At 46.5% G+C, this 8,770-nt stretch overlaps 1 pseudogene; it reads right to left on the reverse strand.

Moving 5' to 3' along the window:
* The window catches only part of LOC119316202, a 46,004-nt pseudogene extending 43,852 nt beyond the window's left edge, over nt 1-2,152 (reverse strand).
* Nucleotides 2,153-8,770: the final 6,618 nt, after the last annotated feature.

Consider the following 8,770-nt stretch of genomic DNA (forward strand, 5'->3'; position numbering starts at 1 on the left):
CTGCCAAACCCAGCCCCCATCCTCTTTCCCTCCCCTCGTCGTCGGCGGGCAAAGGCCGCGCGGTGCCGGCAGCGGCGGGATATCCTTCGCCCTCGTCTGGATCAGGGGCCGCGGGGGTTCCTCTTCGGGTGCAGGCGGTGGCGGGGCGACTAGGCTGGCTGGCCGGTGGCGGCACGTCGCGGTGGAGTGCGCGGGCCGGTGGCGGCCCGGTGCTCTTTGCGGTGGGGCCCGATTTGCACGTCAAGAGGATTGGTGCGCCAGCGGGCCTGGACGTAGCTGGCAGTGGTGAGTTGGTGCGCTTTGTGGTGACGACACCATTTGGTGGCGGTGGCGTTGTGGTGGCTCGGCCAAGATCGAGTCTTAGCGAGCAGGAGAGTGGCTGGTCAACTCTGTGCGGTGTGGCGAGCGGTGGTGCTCTCCCGATGGTGCACCTTCGTGCTTTGTGGAGGCCGGTGGTGCGGGAGGGCTGCGGCTCTTGGTCTAGGCGGGGAGTTTGGTGCGGTGGTCGGGGTCCTCTTGGTCGTGCAGTCGGTCGTCGATCATTGGCTTTGCGATCACTACTTTGCTTAGAGCTGCGGTGGTGGTGGTGCAAGGCGAATCGGACGGTGTTTCCCAAATCCAGGAGGCGTGGTCATGTGCGATGCACGGATGAAAATCTTGCTTGGCTTCTATCGGGCCCGAGGCAATGGCACCCGTGGGTGTCATCCCCTTCTTGGAGGCGTCGCCGAGGCGTGTGCCCATGCCCTCGCTCCCTTGAAGTTGGTGGTTGTCTCCGGGCGAAAATCTCGACTCGATGTTGGATCGACACATTCACGGCGCCCTCGACGTCGTACCTCTGTTGGGAGCTCTGTGTATGGAGACATGGATGGGTCCTTATTGCTCTTCTCCGGTGTCCGCCGCTGTCCTCTGTTGGTCCTTTGCGGTGCTATGTACGCTCGTCGCCGGTGTCTCCAAGACGGCGCTTCCCTCAGATCGGAGCAAGTCTTGCCTTCCACGTGTCACTTCCTCTTAGGCACTCAAGGTGGGCGGTGCATCGACAAGCGATGTTCTACGGAAGGTGGTTGACTTCGGAGGTGTCCGGCGTCAGTCGAGACGTGGTGTGGGCTACACTCGTTGTCCTCAACGATTGGTAGTTTCTTGTAATTTCAATTCTGGTTTCTATAGAGCTATGGTACACCTAAACGTACTCTCAAAAAAAATTATTCTCTCATGAATTACTGTTGCCCCTATGGTGGTACTACTTCATGTGGGACTTGGAGCATGGGTGAGTTAATAATAAAGGGGCTGGCTACTCCACCATGAAATGAATCCATGTCACATGGCTTGGCACCACTCCTAGTACACATGTCCAGCCATTCTTGTTTATTCATTTATATGAATAAATTATAAGAGCTGGCTTTTCTATGTACACTTATGGTGAGGCAGAGGCACGAGGCTTGCGCATGCCAATGTTGTCATCTACTCTACTCTAGCTAGCACCAACAAACAAAGCCAGCCCGCCATGAAATGGAACGGAATGCAACAAGAGAGTCCAGAGAATGCGTCTGTCAGTTACTAGTGCACACCAGATCCATGCTTGCTCTTCAGCTACCCAACAAGAAAACAGATAGATTGTTGGATGTGCAACTGCTTGCTTTCCCCCGTGATTTGCTTCCTCAATGCCCGTTCGATTGGTTGGTTGGTTCATGGGCACGGGCAGAGGCAGGGTGTCCTGGTGCGCGGTTCATCGTTCATAATTTCACATGAATCAATGATAGCTCTAGTAGTGTTGATCCTGATAATAACTTACTTATGCTGCACAGATTAGTTAGCTCTACATGTTTCTCGTCAAAAAATTATACTAATCATGGATGGATTCATTCAGCAGCAAATTCTTTCAGAGAAAACAAAGCATGGCAATAGCGAAAATGAAGGAGAAGGAAGAAGACGGCAATGGCAATGGGGTACTGTACTACTAACCGTGGACGAAGGGGAACAGGCTGCCTTTGTGTAGTAATCGTAGACGAGCAGACGCTCCTCCTTGGCCTGGAAAGAGATATATACACCTGCGCTCACTGAAGTTGAAGCCGAAGCACACTTTACGGCCTCTATACTTCTTTAGAATACACTCAATACGGTCATTAAATATGAGTTGTGATGATTATACGGCCATTGTCTCACCGTATAGTTTGGTATTCTATCTGTATGGCACTTCATTGACCGGTCAAATACGCAGGCTAGCCACTAGAAGCGATACATCTTGACACTATTTTAAAGATTTTTTTACCTTTTATATAAACAGCCACGCATGCACAGGACCCACGAACATAACGCATGCACACACGCACACGCCACAACAACGCACTGACGCATGCACACACGCATGCATACGCCATCTCTTGCGGCGACGTTGGTTCGTGGTGCTACGGCGAAGCTTGCCCATAATGGTGCCATACGCCATCTCTTGCAGCATCTCTTTGTCGTCATTGCTCGACGACTGGCAGAGACGAAGGCGACCGCCGCCTGGGCCTTAGAGCTACAACCAATGGAAAGCACACGCGCACACGAGCACGTACGGAGTACCCACTAGGTCGTGCACCCCCAGCCGCCTCTACTCCTGCCACGCACGTTGTCTATGAAGGCAGAGGCATGCCTGACAACGATGGGCAATGAGATCTTCTCGGACTCGAATGGTGAGGATATTGACGAGAGGACCGATGGCAGGAGCACAAGGTGAAGGGCGGGAGCTAGGAGCCATGGTGGCAAGGCGATAAGGTTCTCCTAGGGGATGACACGGCAGGCGATCAAGAGTGGCTCATGCACGAGCAGGACTCCATGCAGGAGCGCATTGACGCCGAGCATGTCATGCAGGAGCACGTCGCCGCACCAGACAACGAGCACAAGAAAAACATGAGCATGTCGAGGGCGATGAAGGGGTTGGCCGCGGCGAGGCGCGTCATGACGTCGGTCGACACAACGGTGTTGTTCGGCTTGTCAAGCATGGTGCGGGAGAAGGCCTGACGTCGACAAGGGGTGGCCCACCACAATTGCGTTGTTTCTCTTCTCCATGGAACATCATGTCGAGGCCGCACGTATGCACGGATGGCCCAGGAGGGGGTGTTATGGGAAGCAGCCAAACGTGAGCGAACGGCCCAGCGGAAAAAGGGGATCGCCCCCGCATCCCTCCCGAGAGGGGTGACTCGGGCGGATCCCACGAGCGTGACGCCGCCCCCTTTCTCCTCCGATCCTCCTCCCCTCGTCGCCGCCGAAGGACGCCTCTGGCCTAAGGCCACGAGGCTGACGGCAGTGGCGGGTCCTCATCCTCCTCTTGCGACTGATGGCGGCGGGGGCCCCATCCCTCTCGCATTGTGGGATCTTCAGCTGGAGGTCCATGGCGGCCCTGGACGGCATGGTTCTTACGACGGAGATGGGCACCGGGGCGTCGGCCCCGGATATTTCCGGCGACCACGACTGCCGCTGTGGACGCGAGGGCGGCACATCGTCTGGTTCGGGGGGCTCGGTGCGGCTCAGCTCCTCATCTCAGCGTCGTGTGGGTGGTGGCGGTGGTGCCCGCTGAGATCTCCGGCCTGCTGTTGGGAGCCGGCGGGTGGCTGATACGTCTCCGTCGTATCTACTTTTCCAAACACTTTTGCCCTTGTTTTGGACTCTAACTTGTATGATTTGAATGGAACTAACCCGGACTGACGCTGTTTTCAGCAGAATTGCCATGGTGTAGTTTTATGTGCAGAAAACAAAAGTTCTCGGAATGACCTGAAACTCCACGGAATATCTTAGAATAAATAATAAAAAATCCTCGCCAAAGATGAAGACCAGGGGGCCCACACCCTGTCCACGAGGGTAGGGGGCGCGCCCTCCCCCTGGGCGCGCCCCCCTACCTCGTGGGCCCCCTGGTGGCCCTCCGACGCCAACTCCAACTCCATATATTGGCTTTCGAGGAGAAAAAAAATCAAAGAGAAAGTTTCATCGCGTTTTACGATACGGAGCCGCCGCCAAGCCCTAATCTCTCTCGGGAGGGCTGATCTGGAGTCCGTTCGGGGCTCCGGAGAGGGGGATTCGTCGCCGTCGTCATCATCAACCATCCTCCATCACCAATTTCATGATGCTCACCGCCGTGCGTGAGTAATTGCATCGTAGGCTTGCTGGACGGTGATGGGTTGGATGAGATTTATCATGTAATCGAGTTAGTTTTGTTAGGGTTTGATCCCTAGTATCCACTATGTTCTGAGATTGATGTTGCTATGACTTTGCTATGCTTAATGCTTGTCACTAGGGCCCGAGTGCCATGATTTCAGATCTGAACCTATTATGTTTTCATGAATATATGTGAGTTCTAGATCCTATCTTGCAAGTCTATAGTCACCTACTATGTGTTATGATCCGGCAACCCCGAAGTGACAATAATTGGGACCACTCCCGATGATGACCATAGTTTGAGGAGTTCATGTATTCACTATGTGTTAATGCTTTGTTCCGGTTCTTTATTAAAAAGAGGCATTAATATCCCTTAGTTTCCAATAGGACCCCGCTGCCACGGGAGGGTAGGACAAAAGATGTCATGCAAGTTCTTTTCCATAAGCACGTAAGACTATTTACGGAATACATGCCTACATTATATTGATGAACTGGAGCTAGTTCTGTGTCACCCTATGTTATGACTGTTACATGATGAACCACATCCGGCATAATTATCCATCATTGATCCGGTGCCCATGAGTTTTCCATATACTGGTTTACGCTTATTTACTTTTCCGTTGCTACTGTTACAATCACTACAAAAATACCAAAAACATTACTTTTGCTGTCTTTACTTTGTTACCGTTACCACCACTTTCATATTACTTTGCTACTAAACACTTTGCTGCAGATACTAAGTTTCCAGGTGTGGTTGAATTGACAACTCAGCTGCTAATACTTGAGAATATTCTTTGGCTCCCCTTGTGTCGAATCAACAAATTTGGGTTGAATACTCTACCCTCGAAAACTATTGCGATCCCCTATACTTGTGGGTTATCAAGACCTTTTTCTGGCGCCGTTGCCGGGGAGCATAGCTCTATTCTTTGAGTCACTTGGGATTTATATCTGCTGGACACTATGAAGAACTTGAAAGACGCTAAGACAAAAATTTATCCCTCAACTACGAGGGGGGGTAAGGAACTGCCATCTAGCTCTGCACTTGATTCACCTTTTGTTATGAGTAAGCTAGCGACACCTAAACCTACTACTGCTATGAATTCTGATATGTCGCATGTTATTGATGATGCCACTTCTGCTATGCATGATACTTATGATGAAACTACTTCTATGCTTGATACTACTGTGCCACTTGGTGAATTTCTAGATGAGCAAATTTCTAAGTCTAGAGAAAGAGAAATTAGTGAACCTGAACACGATGATGTTGGTGATGATGAACCTATGCCTGTTATTCCTAAGGGTTATCTTTTTAATAATGAATCTTATGAAGCTATTCTTGCTTGTCCGGATAAACCTGAACGTAAGAGGTTACTAATTAAGTGGAGTAAGGAATCTTTTAGAGGTAGGATGAGACCCGACCCTGCTTTTGCTACTTCACCTATCTGTGTTCCTGATCAGGATTATTATGATATTACTGTTGATCCAGATATAATTACTTTGGTTGAATCTGATCCTTTTTATGGCTATGAATCTGAAACTGTTGTGGCACATCTTCGTAAGTTAGATGAAATAGCTGCCCTGTACTAATAATCTGAGATCGCGCCACTTTTATATACTCAAAATATTTCCGTTCTCATTAAAGGGTGATGCTAAGAAATTGTTTAATTCTCTTGATCCTGCCTGTGTGCAAAGTCCCCAAGATATGATTTATTACTTCTCTGCTAAATATTTCCCTGCTCATAAGAAACAAGCTGCTTTGAGGGAAATATACAATTTTGTGCAAATTGAAGAAGAGAGTTTCCCACAAGCTTGGGGGAGGCTTCTCAAGTTACTTAATGCTTTGCCTGATCATCCTCTTAAGAAACCTGAAATATTTGATATCTTTTATAATGGACTAACTGATGCTTCCAGAGATTACCTGGATAGTTGTGCTGGTTCTCTTTTCAGGGAAAGAACACCGGATGACGCTGAAATTTTATTGAATAATATGTTGGCAAATGAAAATAATTGGGCACCTCCTGAGCCACCTCCCGAGCCAACTCCTGAGCCAGCTCCTGAGCCAATTACTGAGCTTATTCCTAAACCAACTCCGAAGAAGAGAGGTGTTCTATTTCTCAGTCTCGAAGATATGCAAGAGGCAAAGAAATCTATGAAAGAAAAAGGTATTAAAGCTGAAGATGTTAAGAATTTACCTCCTATTGAAGAAATACATGGTCTTAATTTACCGCCTGTTGAAGAAGTATATGATCTCAATTACTTATTTACTGAAGAACCTCCCGATATCCCGACACAGGTAGTAAAGGTAAATTCTCTCTATAGATATGATAAAGTTGAAGTCCCTCCTACTAAAATTGCTGGTCAGTGCTTGGATGAGTTTGATGACTTTATGTTTAAGCAAGATGACTTTAATGCTTACTTTGGTAGACAATTAAAGCAGAATACCTTTATGATTAAACGCTTGAGTGATTATATGGATAATATTAGAGGTGAACTTAAACTTGTTAGCAAACATGCTTCTATGGTTACCACTCAAGTAGAACAAGTACTTAAAGCTCAGAAAGAAATGCTTGATGAAATGAATAGTAAGAAAAATGATTATGTTGTTAGAGTGGCTACTAGAACTGGTAGAATGACTCAGGAACCTTTGTATCCTGAAGGCCACCCTAAGAGAATCGAGCAAGATTCTCAAAGAAATAATATTGATGCACCTAGCTCTTCTAAAAGGAAGAAAAAGAAAAATGATAGAACTGTGCAAACTTCTAGTGAACCTATTGCTGAACCACCTGATAATCCAAATGATATCTCTATGTCTGATGCTGAAACACAATCTGGTAATGAACATGAACCTAGTGAAAATGTTAATGATGATGTTCATGATGATGCTCAACCTAGTAATGATAATGATGTAGAAGTTGAACCTGCTGTTGATCTTGATAACCCACAATCAAAGAATCAACGTTATGATAAAAGAGACTTCGTTGCTAGGAAACATGGTAAAGAAAGAGAACCATGGGTTCAGAAACCCATGCCTTTTCCTCCGAAACCATCCAAGAAAAAGGATGATGAGGATTTTGAGCGCTTTGCTGAAATGATTAGACCTATCTTTTTGCGTATGTGATTGACTGATGTGCTCAAAACAAATCCTTATGCTAAGTATATGAAGGATATCATTACTAATAAAAGAAAGATACCGGAGGCTGAAATTTCCACCATGCTTGCTAATTACACTTTTAAGGGTGGAATACCAAAGAAACTTGGAGATCCAGGAGTACCTACTATACCATGCTCCATTAAAAGAAATTATGTTAAAACTGCTTTATGTGATCTTGGAGCCGGTGTTAGTGTTATGCCTCTCTCTCTTTATATCATAGACCTGACTTGAATAAGTTGACACCTACTGAAATATCTTTGCAAATGGCTGATAAATCAACTGCTATACCTGTCGGTATTTGTGAGGATGTACCTGTTGTGGTTGCAAACGTTACTATTTTAACGGACTTTGTTATTCTTGATATTCCCGAGGATGATAGTATGTCTATTATTCTTGGAAGACCTTTCCTTAATACTGCAGGGGCTGTTATTGATTGCAACAAAGGCAATGTCACTTTTCATGTTAATGGTAATGAGCATACGGTGCACTTACCGAGGAAACAACCTCAAGTTTATAGTATCAACTCTATTGGAAAAATTCCATCGATTATATTTGGAGGTTTTGAATTTCCTCTTCCTACTATCAAAAAGAAATATGATATACTTATTGTTGGGGATGTCCATATCCCCGCTGAGGTAACATAGTGTTATTCGAAATTTCTCCGGTTCCATGATTATCGGAATGAGTTTGTTAACAAGACTTGATCAACCTTTTTAGTGGATTCTTTTTGATGAGCAAGAGATGGATGAAACTAGAAGCACAACCTTCTGTACCCTCTTTATATTTTCTGTTCTTTAGTAAAAATAAAGTAAAATAGTATTTTTCTGTCTGTTTCCTGACTTATTCGTGCAATATAAAAATATCCCGAAAATAAAAGTCCTCAGAATGCCATGCCAATTTAATATGATTTTTTCGGGAATATTTAAGGATTTTTAGTGCAAAAATTACCGCGGGGGAGCTGCCACCTGGTCACGAGGGTGGAGGGCGCGCCCTACCCCCCTGGGCGCGCCCCCTGCCTCGTGGGCCCACGGTGGCCCTCCTCCACTTATTCCTGCACCCATCTTCTTCCTCTGTCTCGCACAAACCCGAAAAACCAACTCAAGCTCGTGTTCCAGCAACTTTTGCTGCGATTTTTGATCTCCTTGCTCAAAGCACCTCTCGCAAAACTGCTTGGGGAGATTGTTCCTTGGTATGTGACTCCTCTATTGGTCCAATTAGTTTTTGTTCTAGTGCTTTATTCATTGCAAATTTGTGCTGCATAGGTGACCATGTTCTTGAGCTTGCATGTCAAATATATATGGTTCCAAGTAGTTCTAATGCTTGATATATGCTCTAGGCACTTGTATGAGTAGTTGCTATCAATCTTATTGAAGTTGGTTCACTTTGTTTGAAGTTACTAAAAATTTCAGATTGTTTCGGAAATAATGAAGAGACTTTTGAGGGGCTCGTCGAGCCGAATTTCTAAGGAGAAACAAAAGGAAGAAGAAC

This window comes from Triticum dicoccoides, chromosome 6A, assembly GCF_002162155.2.
Source record: "Triticum dicoccoides isolate Atlit2015 ecotype Zavitan chromosome 6A, WEW_v2.0, whole genome shotgun sequence".
Taxonomy (NCBI): domain Eukaryota; kingdom Viridiplantae; phylum Streptophyta; class Magnoliopsida; order Poales; family Poaceae; genus Triticum; species Triticum dicoccoides.